This window comes from Dermochelys coriacea, chromosome 1, assembly GCF_009764565.3.
Source record: "Dermochelys coriacea isolate rDerCor1 chromosome 1, rDerCor1.pri.v4, whole genome shotgun sequence".
NCBI lineage: Eukaryota > Metazoa > Chordata > Testudines > Dermochelyidae > Dermochelys > Dermochelys coriacea.
The window spans coordinates 238,610,839-238,627,460 of record NC_050068.2 but is presented as its reverse complement, the minus strand read 5'-3'; positions in this window follow the sequence as shown (position 1 = coordinate 238,627,460).

The window sequence follows — 16,622 nt, the reverse complement described above, 5'->3', positions numbered from 1 at the left end:
CGTATATACTCCAGGCTCCACTAAATGCAGCCACCTCTGAAATGAAACATGGTGACTGCTAAACAGCAATCAACAGCCTAGGACTGGAAGTGATTAATATAATTTCCAGTGAAACTGAAGTAAGAATGTAAGTAGGCAGAATTGGCCATGGTCTTCACTTAGGCAGAGCCCCTTTGACTTCAGTGGGAATCTGCCTGAATAAGAGCTAAAGAAATATTAATTGAAACAAAACCTCAGGATAGGGCCTAAGGTAGTTACCATGGATTGGGCTGAACTGTGCTCTTAAGATATTGATATTGCTTCAGTGGCAGCTTCTGGACACAGTGTATGAGACAGTCACAATCGGACCAATTCACGGTTGCCCTGTAAAGTGTGTAGTCCATATATCTCCATGCAAAATCTTCCTATCAGAGTGGTAGCATTGTACAACCTCTTTGCGCTGAGGTAAATGACTGTGCAAGGCACAGAGTGACAATGAACCTGGCCCAGTGTCTCCAGGACCATAAGTAAAGCAGAGCATCAGCATCACCCTTGGACAGAGTGAAGTGTCCCCCCTCCAACTGGGATGCCAGCTCCTCTGTGCCCCACTGGACTGTTTTTGTGCTAACATTTGCTCAGAAGTCAGAGAGTTGGGGTGTATTCCCACTCTCTCTAGTACACTTCGTAATGGATTGATTCTGCCTACTTAATTTCTGCCTGCAGTGTCATTTGGAAAATATATTTGTCACTTCCTGTCTTAAACTGTTGTTTGGGACAGAAAGTGTACAAGGGAAGAAAAGGAGACAAGCTCTTGCCCATTTCTCTTCTAGGTAAAATAGCAACAACTTGTTATGAGTAGAGTTAAACCTTGTTATGAGTTAAAAGTTAAACCTCATTAAAACTGACTCTTCAGTTCAGAATGTTGTGAGACGGTCAAGGGTCCACACATAAAACAAGGCCCAATTAAGCCTACCCAGAAACTAGCACCATGTGGCAGAGGGTTCCACTGTAGTCTTCTGACCACGTGCACGTCTATGGGGGTGGGGGGTCAAAAAAAAAAAGGACAAGCTCGGGTACAGACACAGAAACAAGAGAGAAACCCAAGCAACAACCTGTGAGCATGATGTATGCCTGTGGCAAAAACTAGAGAGTGAGTGTTTTGGGTCTGGGGTTGGCTAAAGAGGCTTGGGGCTGCAATCTAAGAAACTATTGTTTCTGGTTCCTCCAGCATTTGGAGAAGCAAGGTCTTGTACATTCTTTGTGAATAAGACTGCATCAAAGAAAATGCTAGACTCTGTCATCAATTTCTACCCCACTTGCAACATTCCAGATCCCAAACTTTTACTAGCCACTCGGGTTGAAAAAGCACAGTGATACCGTGTGCAAAGCCAGACACACTTGAGGTCTTAGACTTGAGCTACAACAACCGGACTACAGCCATTACTCTTACAAAGAGAACCATAGATTACATAGAACACACCATATCCCTGGGACCCTGACAGTACATTGCAGTGTTTTGACCACTGAGGTAAAAATACTGCTTTGCTTCTCCAGGTTTACACTAAACTTTTAACGCTAGTTTCACATAGTCTCTTTGCATTTCACTACTATAGACTTCTTCCAGCTATAACTACAGTTTCCCCATTGAATTAGCCTGAATTTAATAAAAGAAATGAAACTTTATTAGTTGATATTGTACTGAATTTCATTGCTTCTCAAATATGGAGAGTTCAATTACGTTTCTTACATGCATATTCTCTGCCTGAAGGCTCTGAGTCATGTTTGTTTTGAAAGAGGCAGCACTTAAGGACTGTCAGTCAACTCAGTTGTTAGACACACAGAGCACTTTAAGAATTACTCGGCCTCTTCCTCATCCCTAAATATAGCTAACCGGTGTGTGAGTGTAAGTGAGTTAGTGAAGCTGGGTAAAGGTCTGTTTCCAAATAATCAATTAAAAATCCATCATATTTAAAATTGTATGGGCCTTGGGCCAAATCCATCTCTGATGTAACACCATTGACTGTTGCAGAGTAGCAGCCGTGTTAGTCTGTATCCGCAAAAAAGAACAGGAGGGACTTGTGGCACCTTGGAGACTAACACATTTATTTGAGCATAAGCTTCCGTGGGCTGCAGCTCACTTCATAGGCTGTTAATTATTTGTATTGCAACTGCACTGAAAGGCTACCGCTGAGATCAGAGCCCCAGGGTGCTAAGTGGTGTACAGTCACACAGTTACAAGGCCCTGCCCCAAAAAGTCTAAGCAGACAAGAGACAAAAACCCTGGGAGAAAGGAAATATCATTATCTCCATTTTACAGATAGGCACTGTCAAGATTCCTTCCCCACTCTGAACTCTAGGGTACACATGTGGGGACCTGCATGAAAACCTCCTAAGCTTACTTTTACCAGCTTAGGTTAAAACTTCCCCAAGGTACAAACTATTTTACCTTTTGCCCTTGGACTTTTGCTGTCACCACCAAACGTCTAACCGGGATATTTTATTGGGAAAGCGTTTGTTTGGAAACGTCTTTCCCCCCAAAATCCTCACCAAAACCTTGCACCCCCTTCCTGGGGAAAGTTTGATTAAAAATCATCACCAATTTTCATAGGTGACCACAGACCCAAACCCTTGGATCTTAAGAACAATGAAAAAGCATTTAGTTTCTTACAAGAAGAATTTTAACAGACAAAAAAGTAAAAAGAATCACCTCTATAAAATCAGGATGGTAAATACCTTACAGGGTAATTAGATTCAAAACATAGAGAATCCCTCTAGGCAAAACCTTAAGTTACAAAAAGACAGAAAGACAGGAATATCCATTCCATTCAGCACAACTTATTTTCTCAGCCATTTAAACAAACAGAATCTAACGCATATCTAGTTAGATTACTTACTAAATTCTAAGACACCAATCCTGTTCTGTCCCCGGCAAAAGCATCACCCAGACAGACCCAGACCCTTTGTTTCTCCCCCCCTCCAGCTTTGAAAGTATCTTGTCTCCTCATTGGTCATTGTGGTCAGGTGCCAGTGAGGTTATCCTAGCTTCTTAACCCTTTACAGGTGAAAGGGTTTTTCCTCTGGCCAGGAGGGATTTTAAAGGTGTTTACCCTTCCCTTTATATTTGACACGCCCCCCCAAATCACAGATAGGGTGAAATGCTGGCTGGGATTTCTTCCTGGAGCTCTAGGAAAAAACAGAGTTAATAAGACACATGCACCTCTAAATATACTACCAAGTATATAAAGACTAACAATATTTTCCACATCTCAAGAACGATTTTAACCAGTTATTCTGGGAAACTTTCATGGGAGAGTGCATCAGCCGCTTTGTTAGAAGCTCCTGAGATGTATTGGATGTCGAAATCAAAATCTTGGAGAGCTAAACTCCACCGAATAAGTTTTTTGTTATTTCCCGGGGCAGTATGAAGCCACTGTAGCGCAGCATGGTCGGTTTGCAGGTGGAAACGCCGTCCCCAAACATATGGGCGTAGCTTTTCCAGAGCGTAGACAATGGTGTAACATTCTTTTTCACTGACTGACCAGTGGCTTTCCCTTTCAGACAGCTTCTTGCTGAGAAATACTACAGGGTGGAATTCTTGATCCGGTTCTACCTGCATTAAAACTGCTCCCACACCACGCTCGGACGCATCGGTGGTTACCAGGAACGGTTTGTCAAAGACTGGGGCCCTTAGTACAGGGTCAGACATGAGTGTTGCTTTAAGCTGGTTAAAGGCCTTCTGACACTCTTCGGTCCATTGAACGGCATTTGGCTGTTTGTTTTTGGTTAGGTCTGTCAGTGAGGTGGCAATTTGGCTGTACTGCGGTACAAATCGCCAGTAATAACCGGCCAAGCCTAAGAAGGATTGAACCTGTTTCTTTGACCTTGCGACAGGCCACTTTTGGATAGCATCCACTTTGGCCTGTAGGGGGTTGATAGTTCCTTGACCCACTTGGTGTCCAAGGTAAGTCACTCTGTTTAGGCTTATTTGACACTTCTTAGCCTTAACAGTTAGTCCTGCCTCCCTTATGCGCTCAAAGACTTTTTGTAGATTTCCAGGAGTTCTGCCCAGGAATCTGAAAATATGGCCACATCGTCAAGGTAGGCAGCTGCATATTCTCCTAATCCCACTAGGAGACCATCTACAAGTCTTTGGAAGTTGGCGGGTGCATTCCGCAGCCCAAAAGGGAGTACATTAAATTCATACAGCCTGACGTGTGGTGAAGGCTGACCTTTCCTTGGCAGATTCATCTAGCAGTACCTGCCAGTACCCCTTGGTTAAGTCCAAGGTAGAGATGAACTGGGCCCATCCCCGTTTCTCTAATAGTTCATCTGTGCATGGCATTGGATAGTTGTCTGGGCAAGTTATAGCATTTAGTTTATGGTAATCCATGCAAAAACGTATCTCCCCATCTGGTTTGGGAACTAGAACAACTGGAGATGCCCATGCACTGCCAGTCAGTCCTGGGGTGGCTGAGAATGTCAGCACGTAGCTAGTGCACAGCTCCAGGGTCTGCTGTTGCTGCATACGCCCAAGGGTCATGGAGAGGTTCACCTCTTCTACGCCACCAGCACTTTTCCCTTCGTAGTAGGCACCTTCAGGCCACTCAGCGTCATCTCCTCCCTGGGCTGTAAACTGACAAACCCTTAATTCTCTGGAATAAAAGGGCTTTAGAGAATTAATATGGTATAGCTTAGGGTTTCGGTTGGAGGTGGGGAATACTATGAGATAATTAACAACTCCCAGGTGCTCCTGAACCGTGAATGGCCCTTCCCATGACGCTTCCATTTTTTATGGGCCTGGAGCGCCTTTAAGACCATGACCTGGTCCCCTACTTTGAAGAAACGCTCTCTGGCATGTTTATCATACCAGGCTTTTTGCTCTTTTTGAGCATCCTGTAGATTTTCTTTAGCAAGGGCTACAGAGGTTCAGAGGCTGTTATGTAGGTTGGTTACAAAGTCCAGAATGTTAGTTCCTGGAGAAGGTGTAAATCCTTCCCATTGCTGCTTCACCAACTGTAATGGCCCCTTAACCTCGTGGCCATATACAAGTTCAAATGGTGAAAACCCTAAACTAGCATGTGGTACAGCTCTGTAGGCAAAGAGCAACTGCTGCAACACAGGTCCCAATCATTGGAGTGCTCATTTACAAATTTACATATCATGGCCCCCAAAGTTCTATTAAACTTCTCCACCATGCCATTTGTTTGATGGTGGTAAGGAGTGGCAACCAAGTGATTTACCCCATGAACTTCCCAAAGGCTTTCCATAGTTCCTGCCAGGAAATTAGTTCCTGCGTCTGTGAGGATGTCGGAGGGCCAACCTACCCTGGCAAAAATGTCCGCTAGTGCTTGGCACACACTTTTAGCCCTGGTGTTGCTTAGAGCTACTGCTTCTGGCCATCGGGTGGCAAAATCCATGAAAGTCAGTATGTACTGCTTTCCTCTGGGTGTCTTTTTCAGAAAAGGACCCAGAATATCCACAGCTACTCGCTGAAATGGAACTTCAATGATGGGGAGTGGCTGGAGAGGGGCTTTGACCTGGTTTTGAGGTTTTCCCACTTTTTGGCATACCTCACAAGACCGGACATAGGTAGAAACATCCTTGCTCATTTCCTCTCAGTGGAATGACCTCCCCAACCGGTCTTTGGTCCTTTTCACCTCAGCATGGCCACTAGGATGATCATGAGCTAAGTTCAAGAGCTTGACCCAGTACTTAGTTGGAACTACCAACTGTCTCTGAGAATGCCAGTCTTCCTGGTGTCCACCAGAAAGGGTTTCCTTGTATAAAAGTACTCTTTCTACAACAAACCTGGATTGATTAGAAGAGCTGAGAGGTGGTGGGTTGCTCTGTGCCGCCGTCCAAGCTCTCTGTAGGCTTTCATCTACTCCCTGTTCAGTCTGGAACTGTTCCCTGGATGCTGAAGACATCCGTTCCTCATTGGATTGTGGACCTATGCTTGGTCCCTCTGGAAGCGATATAGGGGATGGGGCTGTTTCCGTTGACTGTGAACCGCTCTCCGCTGGTGCACTATGTTGGGGTTCAGGCTCCAGCTGAGCCTCTTGTGTAGGGTTATCAGCTGCTGCCGGTTCAGGTTCAGTGGAGCCCTCTGGTGTTGGGGTTGCAAGTACTGGCAATGGGTCTGGGGCTAGTTGTTCCGCTGGTTCTGGTTCTGGCTCTGTCTGGGTCTTTCGGACTGGATCCACTACTGCTGTTGCAGATGTTGGCCTGGTGTCCAGGTCCATCACCTCTGACCAGGTCCTGGTAGAATTTTCAGGAACAGAGCTAGGCGTGACGGCTTGTTTAGCCTGGCTGCAGGTGACCATTCCCACCCTCTTGGCTTGCTTCACATGATTGGCCAAGTCTTCCCCCAACAGCATGGGGATGGGATAATCATCATAGACTGCAAAAGTCCACGTTCCTGACCAGCCCCTGTACTGGACAGGCAACTTGGCTGTAGGCAAATTGAAAGAGTTTGACTTGAAGGGTTGAATCATCACTTGGATATCTGGGTTGATTAAATTGGGGTCCACTAAGGAAGCATGGATAGCTGACACTTGTGCTCCGGTGTCCCTCCACACGGTGACCTTCTTCCCGCCCACACTCACAGTGTCCCTCCGCTCTGATAAGGAAGTATCTGCTAGATGAATCCACCAAGGAAAGGTCAGCCTTCACCACACATGTCGGGGCACATTTTACAGTGAGGTACAGAGAGATTAAGTGATTTGCCCAAGGTCACATAGGAAAAGTGTGGCAGAGCTGAAACTCAAACCCTGCTCATGAATCCCAGTCCAATGCCTTCACCAGAAGACTGTCCATCATTTAACACATAATAAAATGCCACAGAACTCTTATGTTGTTGAAAGCTATGAATTGCTCCAAGGACCACAGGCCTCACCCTGAGGTGTTTATCACCCTCATCTTCCAATGTTACTGCTAACGTGCATTGAAGGCAGTCAGCCCTGCCTGGAGACATTTAGCACTTTCCAGGATCTGGCTCCATATGCCTGGCTGTTTTTTAATACTCTTTTAAATCACTAACCTAGAACTTAGGGATGGTCCATTTAGTTCAAATAAAATAAAAACCAGTCCAGACATTTGCCAAACCTGTTACTCCCCCCCAAAGCAAAGTGATTTTGTTTCAGAAAATGATTATTTTAAAAAATCATGGACCAGGCCCCAGGATCCTGAGATTGCTTATAAATCATGATTATTTTAAAGCAAAAAATAAATTGGGATTCTTCCTTTGCCTTCTAGCTTTTCTCCACAACCTCAAGGGCTAGAAATTTTATTTTTAATGGAAGAGGACATTTACGTAATCACCTGACTTTCAGGGTGGGGCTTTAACGATAACACCAAATATCATGAGACTTATGACAATTGCAAGAACTGGCAACTCTTAATGTTTCTTTACCTTCTATAAATTATTCAAGCTACATACTATGGAAAAAAATCCCCCTGCACTGTTGCCATAAGACCTCTTCAAGGAATTCTCCCTGCTTGTCTGGCAGGTACACAGCCAGTTTAGCTCCCTAAACTGAGCCAAGGAAGGGCAGGGTGTAGATGGGGAGTTGCTATGCCCCAGCCCCAGCACCACTGGGTGCCAGAACAGTCAGTAGTGGCTGTAGCAGTGGGGGTGCAAGTTAGGGTGAGCCCCTGAGCGGGCCCCTGGAAACTCTCTCAGCCCCTATAGCCCTGTAATTGGATAAAAATAGATTAAAGATGAGTCTTGACTGAATCCTGATAACCGAATACCCCCAGAGTTTGCAAGAACTTCTGATCTTAACTGTTCAGCTCAGGCCCATCTCTACTACAGGTAAAGTATCAGCCTAGTGTTATTATTTATTGCAAATATTCTCAGAGGTCCCAGTCAGGATTGTGATTGTTTTGTGCTAGGTGCTGTACAAATATATGTGAAGGTGTGGGATGACATCTTCAAAAGGCCCTAAGTGACATAGGAGCCTAAATTCCATTTTCAAATTGAAAGCCAGTGAACTTTAGCTCCTAAGTCACTTAGGTGCTTTGGAAAATTTAACCTATGGCCCCTGCCTTGAAAAGCTAGATGTCTGTCAAACGTCTTATATCCAAGGGTCTGGTACCTTGGAAGTGTCTCTCACAAATAAAATCTATTTTAAAAAGTCTATATGTACATATAATCCCCCATCGTTTTAATGCAATCTGAAAGCGTGCTGTGCATTATATATCCTATGCATCAGCATGGTCTTGTCCCCATGACCCTTCTCCCTGTTCCCTCCTCTCCACTCATCTTTTTTTCATTAAACCCAATCATTGCCTCTTGCAATTAACTTAGGCCCAAATCCTGCAACGACTTATGCATGTGCCTAATTTCATGCACAGCGAGCAGGCCCATTGACATAAACGATGTGTAACAGCAACTGTGTAAATCTTAGGAGGAGCAGGGTCTTAGATTTCAAGCTGTTTGGGGCAAATGATTGTCTTCTATTCTGTTTATATAGAACCTAGCACAATCCTTAACTGGGGCCTCTGGGTGTTATGTCAATTAAAATAGCAAACAGTAATATCCATGTGGTTCTTATTTCAGCTTGCTATTTTTACAGCATTGATACAGCACCAAAGCTCCAGAAATGAAGCACCTTTCACTGAAAAATCCAGGCTTGATCTTGCAGTATCTTACACAAGAATAGCCCTTCCTCATGGTCCTAATACTTAATCAGATAGGTAAGAGGGAAAAATATTAGGAGACATTAGTTGGAAGGACTCTAATAAGCTTGTTTGTTTGTTTTTAAAACTTTTTTTTTTTTATCCTCAGTGTTATAATGAACTTTAGTTGCCCAGGGCATTCACACATATAGCTGAGCAGTCTTTCCTACCTACAGCAGTGGCTCTTACACAAAGGTGCAAAAGCTGAACATAAATTTGCTGATTTGACCGACAGGCCGTGGTGAACTCAATCTTTGACTGGTATGAGTGAACTAACTAGAACTTTGTCCCTCTAGTGTTTGTTCTGATAACGTATCTCTGACTGTTGTAGGGTAAAGTTACCTGAGCTAATGTAGGTAACTGTTGTCATTGCTCTGCGGTTGTGTAATACTACAGAAAGGCCTGTAATGCACCTGAGCTGCAATCCCATGTGTGAACTCTCTTGAACCTGGCGAAAGTTCAGAGCTAAAGGCCACTCATTGGCTGTGATCAGCCTTCTAGAGCATGTGTGTAACTTCCATTGAAATCAATGGGACTTACATTGGGGATGATCCGAAGCCCACTGAAGTCAGTGGAAAACTCCCATTGACTTCAATGGGCTTTGGATTCAGCCCGTTTGTAGTGGGGAGAATTGGGCCCAATGTGTGTCTGAGATGCCCATTGTCATCAAGAGAAGCTGCTGACATGGATCACGGACAGCGTATAGCTTCAACTATACCTCTGGGAAGCTATGCATTGTTCTGCACTTCCTCTTCAAAGATTCTCCTGTCAGAATGTGCTACATGCAGTGTGGTAGGGAAGTGAGGTTGATACCATTGGCACTAGGCTGGACACTGTAGAGGTAAGATAAGACTATTTCTGGTAGCTGCCCAACACTTTAAAAACAAAATAGCTGTGGAAGTTGAAAACCAGGCATGGTACTGATCCATGGGAGAATATTTTACCCCACCCCTTTCTCCCAAGATACCTATGATAACAATAGCAATAATACAGCACCTTTCTCTCCAGCTGATCCAACACGTTTTATAAAATGTTCAGGGTTGACTAACTCTTCGCTGTAATGCAGCCTCCTCTGGAATGGACTACAGTAGTCTTGCTGCTGCTGCTGCACCAGCAAAATTTCTAAAGGGCTCAAACCACAAAATTCAGATTTGGACCTGGAGTTAGAATCCCGCTACCCTAACATTTGACAACATTAGGATCCAGGGTTTTGGTCTGGCCCTTTGTAGAAACAGAAGTCAGACACAAAACTGGTTTTGGATTCCAAATGTCCATAAAGTTCCAGGGGATTGGTGGAAAGGGGGGTGGGTTGGTAGAATTGGCTATGTCTAGGGTTTCTGGTTGAGCATATCACTAAAAGCTGCTGAGAAGGGAGTTCTTTGGATGGGGACTGTTTTTTGGTCTTTGTTCAACACCTAACACAATGGAGTCCTGGTTCATGATAAGAGCTCCAGGTGCTACTACAATACAAACTATAATTAATAATAAAATGGTAACATTTCTGATTGAACCTATATATAGAATTTTACTAATGTAGCTACAGCAAAATATTTTCTGAATATTTTCTACCAAAAAAGTTCTCCTATGTTAGAATATATGACTACATTGTCTTATTATACACAGGGATAACTTGTCAAAGAATTAAGAACAATAAAATACAGGCTGCATTTTATCTTTTTTTCATCATGTGAAGTGCTGGAAAAAAATGGATTCCCTGGGGAAATTTGCTTTGGTTTAAATTATTCCACTTTTGCCAGTCAAAATATTTTTGCTAACATTCATAGAATCATAGAATCATAGAATATCAGGGTTGGAAGGGACCCCAGAAGGTCATCTAGTCCAACCCCCTGCTCAAAGCAGGACCAAGTCCCAGTTAAATCATCCTAGCCAGGGCTTTGTCAAGCCTGACCTTAAAAACCTCTAAGGAAGGAGATTCTACCACCTCCCTAGGTAACGCATTCCAGTGTTTCACCACCCTCTTAGTGAAAAAGTTTTTCCTAATATCCAATCTAAACCTCCCCCATTGCAACTTGAGACCATTACTCCTCGTTCTGTCATCTGCTACCATTGAGAACAGTCTAGAGCCATCCTCTTTGAAACCCCTTTCAGGTAGTTGAAAGCAGCTATCAAATCCCCCCTCATTCTTCTCTTCTGCAGACTAAACAATCCCAGCTCCCTCAGCCTCTCCTCATAAGTCATGTGCTCTAGACCCCTAATCATTTTTGTTGCCCTTCGCTGTACTCTTTCCAATTTATCCACATCCTTCTTGTAGTGTGGGGCCCAAAACTGGACACAGTACTCCAGATGAGGCCTCACCAGTGTCGAATAGAGGGGAACGATCACGTCCCTCGATCTGCTCGCTATGCCCCTACTTATACATCCCAAAATGCCATTGGCCTTCTTGGCAACAAGGGCACACTGCTGACTCATATCCAGCTTCTCGTCCACTGTCACCCCTAGGTCCTTTTCCGCAGAACTGCTGCCGAGCCATTCGGTCCCTAGTCTGTAGCGGTGCATTGGATTCTTCCATCCTAAGTGCAGGACCCTGCACTTATCCTTATTGAACCTCATTAGATTTCTTTTGGCCCAATCCTCCAATTTGTCTAGGTCCTTCTGTATCCTATCCCTCCCCTCCAGCGTATCTACCACTCCTCCCAGTTTAGTATCATCCGCAAATTTGCTGAGAGTGCAATCCACACCATCCTCCAGATCATTTATGAAGATATTGAACAAAACGGGCCCCAGGACCGACCCCTGGGGCACTCCACTTGACACCGGCTGCCAACTAGACATGGAGCCATTGATCACTACCCGTTGAGCCCGACAATCTAGCCAGCTTTCTACCCACCTTATAGTGCATTCATCCGGCCCATACTTCCTTAACTTGCTGACAAGAATGCTGTGGGAGACCGTGTCAAAAGCTTTGCTAAAGTCAAGAAACAATACATCCACTGCTTTCCCTTCATCCACAGAACCAGTAATCTCATCATAAAAGGCGATTAGATTAGTCAGGCATGACCTTCCCTTGGTGAATCCATGCTGACTGTTCCTGATCACTTTCCTCTCCTCTAAGTGCTTCAGGATTGATTCTTTGAGGACCTGCTCCATGATTTTTCCAGGGACTGAGGTGAGGCTGACTGGCCTGTAGTTCCCAGGATCCTCCTTCTTCCCTTTTTTAAAGATGGGCACTACATTAGCCTTTTTCCAGTCATCTGGGACTTCCCCCGTTCGCCACGAGTTTTCAAAGATAATGGCCAAGGGCTCTGCAATCACAGCCGCCAATTCCTTCAGCACTCTCGGATGCAATTCGTCCGGCCCCATGGACTTGTGCACGTCCAGCTTTTCTAAATAGTCCCTAACCACCTCTATCTCTACAGAGGGCTGGCCATCTCTTCCCCATTTTGTGATGCCCAGCACAGCAGTCTGGGAGCTGACCTTGTTAGTGAAAACAGAGGCAAAAAAAGCATTGAGTACATTAGCTTTTTCCACATCCTCTGTCACTAGCTTGCCTCCCTCATTCAGTAAGGGGCCCACACTTTCCTTGGCTTTCTTCTTGTTGCCAACATACCTGAAGAAACCCTTCTTGTTACTCTTGACATCTCTTGCTAGCTGCAGCTCCAGGTGCGATTTGGCCCTCCTGATATCTTTCCTACATGCCCGAGCAATATTTTTATACTCTTCCCTGGTCATATGTCCAACCTTCCACTTCTTGTAAGCTTCTTTTTTATGTTTAAGATCCGCTAGGATTTCACCATTAAGCCAAGCTGGTTGCCTGCCATATTTACTATTCTTTCGACTCATCGGGATGGTTTGTCCCTGTAACCTCAACAGGGATTCCTTGAAATACAGCCAGCTCTCCTGGACTCCCTTCCCTTTCATGTTAGTCCCCCAGGGGATCCTGGCCATCTGTTCCCTGAGGGAGTCAAAGTCTGCTTTCCTGAAGTCCAGGGTCCGTATTCTTAAGCTACTGTCATTAATGAGCTGCTACAACCACCATTCAGAAAGCATTACTCATGCTAAACTTAGTGCACATGGTTGTTTAATACTTTTACACCTTTTATAGGAGGGGGAGGTTTTGTTAGTGCTTAAGAATGTAGGAGACTGGTAACTTAGGTAAAATTAGAAGACTCCTGAAACTCAAAACCACCCTTTTTTTTTTAAGGTTTAGAAAAGTTCTGTCAACTTATTTATTTTCGTTATTGTGAGCATCTGTACTTCCATTTCAGTTTTGAAAACTGAAGTGTTGCATTACCAAAACGGGGAAGTGATCCCAAGCTGTAGAATTCATGTCCAGATCTGAACATCCCTGGGTGTTCAGATTTATGTTTTCAGATCAAACTGTTCAAGAGTTGTCTACACAGAGAAGTAGCCCAGAATAGCTGTTGTAGAATAGCTCTTCCATACTAGCTCCCCATGTGGACACTCTTGTTTCACACCCAGGACTTGTGTACACAGTGAGTTAGGGTGTGGCAAGCCAGGATGTGAATCTCAGCACAGTAGCTTGCCACACACTAAGTCTGTATGTGGACCCTGTTACTGCGCACTAAAAGTTCTGTGCTACACTTTGACCTACTGCTGTTTGAAATGAGACTACGTCAAAATACACAATGGAATTTTTAGGGCACTGTAGGAGTGTCCGCATGGGTCTTTCCTGCACAGCAAGCCCTATAGATTCACACCCTGGCTTTCTGTGCACTAACATCTCTGTAGACAATCCTTTCATGGGGAGTCAGTGTGAAATAGTTATTGGTCTTTAAATTCACACCCTAACTTATTTTTCATTAACCTCCCTGTGTAGACAAGCTTATAGAGTTTAGACTGCAGAGGTGAAATCCTGATTCCATGGGAGTGAATGGAAGTTTTGCCCTTGATTTCACTGGGGTCACAATTTCACCCCAGTATCAAATTCACATCCGAACCTGAATTCAGATTGCAAAACCTTTGGGGTTATGTAGTTCAAGCCCATCTCTGATCACCCCATTTTAAGCAATGTTTGATTAGACTGGATTTTTTTGTCATTATGTAAACTGGGGAATAGTCCCACTATTGTGGGAAACTTTCCTGGCTTCTGCACCACCCCAGTGAAGTGGGCTAGCGAAAGGATCTGAGTCCTCACTCCCACTTCCTTTACCCAGTGGCCTCCCTGCTCTTGAGGACTCCCCTTCCACTCTCCTGTCTGGCAGAGTCCTTGTAACCCCAACAAGGCTGGGCCCAGGATTCCTGGGGGGCTCGACCCCCAACCCTGCTGTGGTCACCTAGGACAGGGGCTAGAGTGTCCCCACTCTGGGGTACTCTCTCTGCACTGGGCACTTCTCTGACCCACTGACCATTACATACAAATTAAAGCAAATGCAAGTTATTTAATCAATAATTAATTTTAAAAAGAATAAGGAAAAAGAGAAAGGTTAAAGGAAACACATCACCCCGCTCTGTGGCAGGGAACATCACAAACAGTGTCTCTGGAATGACAGGGCAGTTCACTCTGTTCCTTGTAAGTCCCAGGCCTTCCTCTCAGACCCTGGCTGTGCTGCAGGGATGCTGTGGGTCAGACACTTGGTCTGGTGGTGGCCACACGCTCTCAGGCTCTAAGTGGTAGGACCCTTCTTCCCAGTGTCACCCCCGCCCTGTCGGGGTTACGATCCAAGCCTGGCCTGCAGAGCCCCTTGGCTGAGGTGTCTCCCTGTACTGGGCCCGTTGCCTAGGGTCCCCCTCAGTCACCCCAGTTGCTCACCGCACCCAGCTCCGCACTGCTCCAGCCCCAGCTCCACCACTCGGTCTCAGCGCCGCTGCTGCTCTGCCTCCAGCTCCCTGGGCTTCTTCTTTGGCCCCTCTGGCTCTGGTTGCTGCAGCTCTGCTCCCAGGACAGGTCTGCTCTGCAGGCTGCTTCTGTGACTCTGCTCTCAGCACTGACCTGCTTCCTGGGCTGCTTTTCTGGCCCCTCTGGCTCTGGTTGCTGCAGCTCTCCTCCCAGAGCAAGTCTGCTCTCTCTGGGCTGTGCCTCTGGCTTTGGGGCTGCAGCTCTGCTCCCAGGACAGGGGCTGCTCTCTCTGGATCTGGCACAGCTCTGCTCCCCAGCTCAGCTTGCACCCCAGCTTTCTCTTTAGCTCAGCCCCACTCTGTCTGACTCAGGCAATTCCAGCTCACATGGAGGATGGGACCTCCCTGGCCTCCTGACTCTCTGAATAGCCTGCCTGCCCTGTCATTCAGGCTGACCTGGAGCATTGGCCTCTCCCCATTGTTCCTGGGGGGCTGTCAGTCTCAGGGTCCTGATTCCCCATCGACCCTTCCCCCTTTTTAATACTGGGAGCTAGCAACTAAAACACCCCCACTGAATGTTAGTAAGGGGGCAACAGTCCCCTTACAATTAGATATAGCATCTATTACCAGGTTTCTTACATGCTCTCAAAGTAGAAAGGTTTAAATCCATAAGTTATATAAGCCACCTTTAGATAATTACTGCATATAAATATGATTTAAAATATAAACCAACATGATAAAAAAATAAAAGATTAAAAAAGCCAGGTGGTGTTCACAGGTGTGTGTGTATATACAGTAAATCTTCATTATGAAAAACTTTCATTATGTATTTAGCCCCGAAATTGGATAGCAATTTGTTCACACACATCAGACTGATCATTAATTTCATCAAAGTATTTATTATCTTTATTATATGATTTAATGGTCTTCATTCCATACAACTTGCCTCAGAAAAATCCTCCGTATCTTTTGGCTCAGAACAATCCCAATCCAAGATCTATTGACACATTGCAGCAAAGAGGATCTAAGCACCAACCTTGCCAGGAGGCGTTGGAGATGGATCGGTCATGTGCTTTGGATGGAAACTGATTCTATCACCAGAGTTGCAATAAGATGGACACGTGAAGGCAAGCGAAAACGAGGCCGCCCGAAAACAACATGGCGAAGAGCTGAAAAACCTGGGGCACAGCAGTGGAACCATTGAAAGGCTTGCCAGAAACAGACAGGAATGGAGGAGCTTCGTCACTGCCCTAAACGCCAGAGGTTTTATAGGAACATGATGATGACAATTTATTACTGGCAAATACTTACATAAAGTTAAATTCATCCCTGCAGAGGGATTGCCCAATGCTTATTAAATCCTAGCTAAACCCTATGGTTTATGAATAATATATAAATAATATCCAGCCTGTGAGTTGTTCATTGATAGATTACCTTACTTCAGGTATAATTTTTGAACAGAATAATTTGTGCTCAAATTTGAGAAACATCCAGGATCTGTGAATATTTTCATGATTTCCAAGCAGTTGCATGAAAACTCACAAATAAAATTAATAATTCCACAAAGCAAAACAAACTGAGGTTGATGTTTCTATACTGGGGTTTTCAAACGTACCTCAGCACCTGGGGTAAACATTTCAAAAGCAACTAAGTGACTTAGGAGCCTAATTCCCATTTTCAAAAGTGACTTAGGCTCTTTGGTGTAGACCTGTACAGGAACCAGAATTTCCATTTCACAGGTTATTACATGATTTTGAAATTTGTTTTTGTTTTGAGTCAGAAGGAAAACAAAGGATTTTGAATTTTCCCACTAAATACAATGCTAGAAAAAAATAGAGTCCATTGAAATGTTTTATGTATAGGGCTGGTCTACACTACAAGTTAGGTCATCTTAACTACATTGCTCAGAGCTGTGAAAAATTTCATACCCTATGTGATGTAATTAGGCCACCCAAAGACTCCCTAGGTCAACGTAGACCTCGCTACTAGCTAATAACATGATGGATTTACTATAGCAATGGAAGATCCCCTTCCATTGCTGTAGAAAGTGTCTACTACAGTGGTGCCATCATAGTGTTTCTGGTGTAGATGTATCCTTAGATTAAGAGGCTGATTCTCATTTAAACAAAGGCCACTTTACACCACTCTAGCAGTGCAAAAAGGTTTTAAAGTGGCTGCAAATGTAATTTATTCTCACGTGAAGACTG